This window comes from Tupaia chinensis, unplaced genomic scaffold, assembly GCF_000334495.1.
Source record: "Tupaia chinensis unplaced genomic scaffold, TupChi_1.0 Scaffold144833_1, whole genome shotgun sequence".
NCBI classification, from domain to species: Eukaryota; Metazoa; Chordata; class Mammalia; order Scandentia; family Tupaiidae; genus Tupaia; species Tupaia belangeri.
In genome coordinates, this window is record NW_006204693.1 from 15,363 (window position 1) to 18,768 (window position 3,406).

Here is a 3,406-nt window from a genome sequence, read left to right on the forward strand (position 1 = left end):
CTCTTTCTCTCTTTCTCTCCTCTCTCTCTCTCTCTCTCGCTCAATCTCTCTCATTCTGGTGATTGCACACACCCTAGAGCAAGAAAAAAAAGTGAAAATAAAACATAAGAACCAATTCAGCAAAAAAGAGTTATGATTACATTGAAATCTTTAGTCTATCATGCTTTATTAACAAATCAGGGGACCAGTAGATGGTGGAGCAATAAGTCATTGAACTCCCACTTAGCTGACTGCAGTTTGCGTCCTGAACTTGATGGCTTCAAATTATGCTGGGAACACATAAGTTTGGACCCAAAATCCCAAAAAGAAAATGAAGGAGAAGGGATTGCAGCATGGCCATACCTTCTTGGGGGGTGATTTCACTTTTCCTCTCATGGTATCTCTCTAAGGTACACACACAATGACAAAAACCTTTAAAAATGAAAAGAAAAAACACTTTGAATGTTTAAATTAAGGTTTAGATGTAAGAAATTAACACTAGAACAATTGCACAGAAAATAGAGAAAAAAAGACAACATATAACACTAATAACCATTAGCAAATAGTCTTAAAAGCTGAGAATTTCCAAGGGGAAAATGAACAATTATGAAAACCAATTAACTAAAGAGAAATATTTTTTTTTACAAATTTGTAAAATGACTTGATGCTGCCAGTGGTTGATTAGAAAATTTGAATTAAATGTTTAATTTTTAACAAAAATGTATTTAACAACAGTTTTTTTTTCGAATTAACATAGTAGTGTATAAAATATATAAAAAGCGACCTAAACCTACCTGAAATGTCATAAACTGTTGAAAAACTGGCAATCCAGATACTATTTATACTTTCTCTATTTCTTTAAAGAATTGTTTATTTAATATTATTTATCATTATTATTATTATGTTTTTCATTTGCAACAGGCATGTGTGCTCACCAGAGAGAGAAGAGTGGGAAGAAAGTGAGAAATCAAGCCACCAGGTCTGGGAATTGAAATGTGGTTGACCATGTGTGAGTCCAGAGTCTTAAACACGATGCCACCTGCTGGCCCTGCAAGATGCTATTTAAATGTTCCAGAATAAAGGAAAAATAAGAAATGCTTTAATCATGCTTTCTGGAACTAAACAGAAACAAGGTGACATGTGGGAGATACCCATTTCTAGAAGGGTTATGAAAGTAAGTGTATACATAGTGAATGTAACTCATGATTGAGTACTATTTATTCTAATACTGCCAAAAGACTATGATACTAAAGTTCTTATCAAAGAAAATGTGAAATATTTCAGGTGATATATGTAGTAACAGCCTTAGTCCAATTGTTGATGTTATACTTAAAAATCTTAAAACGACTTTGTATTTTATGCATATACATATCCATAATTTGTCTATAGTTTTTAATTATGAATATAGTGAATATGTGCACTTTTTAGTCATATTCTTTTTAGGTTAATTTTTAAAATTATTATTCATAGATTAAAATGCTATCTGTCATTTAAATTGTGAAGAGACTTTACCCAGCATATTATACACCTCAGTCCAGCCCAGTTGAGACTATTGTACACATCATAATCAACACATAAAAAACTATCTGTATCCCATAAATGTCTTACCTCTCCTTTTTTCCCCCCTAATTTCCTTTCCTATGCTCTTCCCCTCCTACACTCTTATTATCTGGCAAAATAATTCTTAATGCTTTTATGTTCTCCAGTCTTTCAGTCTCTAACATGGAGTGCAGACAGTCTGTATATGTTAAGTGAAGACATACAATGTCTCTCTTTCATAGCCTGACTTACTTCTTTCAGCAACAATTCTTTCATATTTGTCCACTTTCTATCAAATTCCAGGACCTTGTTTTTTATGGCTGTATAGTAATTTATGGAATATATGTACCATAAATTTACAGTCCATTCATCTGTTTGTGGACATTTGGATTGGTTACATGACTTAGCAATCATGAATAATGCTGGAATGTAAATAGTCATGCAAGTGCTTTTCTGACCGAGTGCTTTCCTGTTCTTTGGGTAGATATCCAGGAGTGGAATTGCTGGATCATATGGTAGTTCTATTTGAAGGTCTTTGAGAAATCTCCATATCATTCTCCACAGTGGCTGGACCAATTTACCTTTCCAAAAACAGTGTAGGAGAGTCCTCCTTTCATCACATCCTCTCCTGCACTTATTATTATTTATTTATTTTTTTAACCTTTGCCATTCTGACTGGGGTTAGGGGGTATCTCATTGTGGTTTTGATCTGCCTCTCCCTTACAATGAGGGATGTTGAGCATTCTTTCATATGCTTTTTGGCTGTTTGTACATCTTCCTTAGAGAGTTGTTTATTCAGCTCATTTCCCCATGTTTTAATTGGGTTAATCATTTTCTTCTGGGTAAGCTGCTGGAGTTCCCTGTGTATTCTGGTTATCAGTTCCATATCTGAGGCCCAGTTAACAAACATCCTCTCCCATTACAAGGGTTGTCAATTCACACTAATTATGGTGTGCTTTGCTGTGCAGAAACTCCTTAATCACATGTAATCCCAGCTGTCTATTTGGGGGTTTATTGCCTGTGCTTTGGGGGTCTTGCTTAAGAAGTCTTTGCTTACCCCAACATATCCCAGTTTCCCCAGTGTTTTCCGTCAGTAGTTTTACAGTTTGTGGTCTTAGGTTTATATAATTGATTCACTTTGAGTTGATTTTTGTTAATGGTGACAGATAGGGGTTCAGATTCATCTTTCTGCAGGTGGATACCCAGTTTTCCAACATGATTTGCTAAAGAGGTTTCCCTTATCCCACTGGATTGACCATTACCCTTTTTCAAAGATAAGTTGGTTGTATGTTTTCGGGTTTATTTCTGGAGTTTCTACTCTGTTCCATTGGTCCTCATGTCTATTTTTGTGCCATTACCATGCTGTTTTGATTATCACAGCTTTGTAATATATTTTGGGGTCAGGAAGTGAGATGTCACCTACTCCTGTCTTGTGCAGGATGGCTTTGGCAAAACGGGATCTTTTATGGTTCCAGAAAAAATCTATGTCTTTTCTAGGTCTGTGAAAAATGTCTCTTGTGATTTTATAGGGATTGCTTTAAACATGTAGATTAATTTGGGTAGAATTGACATTTTGATTATATTGATTCTGCCAATCCAGGAACATGGGATATCTTTCCACTTTTTAGTGTCTTTTTCAATTTACTTTTTTTAGGTTTTCATAGTTTTCCTTGTAGAAGTCTTCGACTTCCTTGGTTAGTTTTATTCCTAAGTACCTTATGCTTTTTGTGGCTATGGTAGATGGAATTACTTTCTTCAGTTCTATCTCTGTCTCCTTGTTGTTTGTATATAAAACTGCTATAGATTTTTGTACATTAATTTTGTATCCTGCCACTTTACTGTATGCATTTATTACTTTGAGAAGTTTTTTCATGGATACTATTGGGTC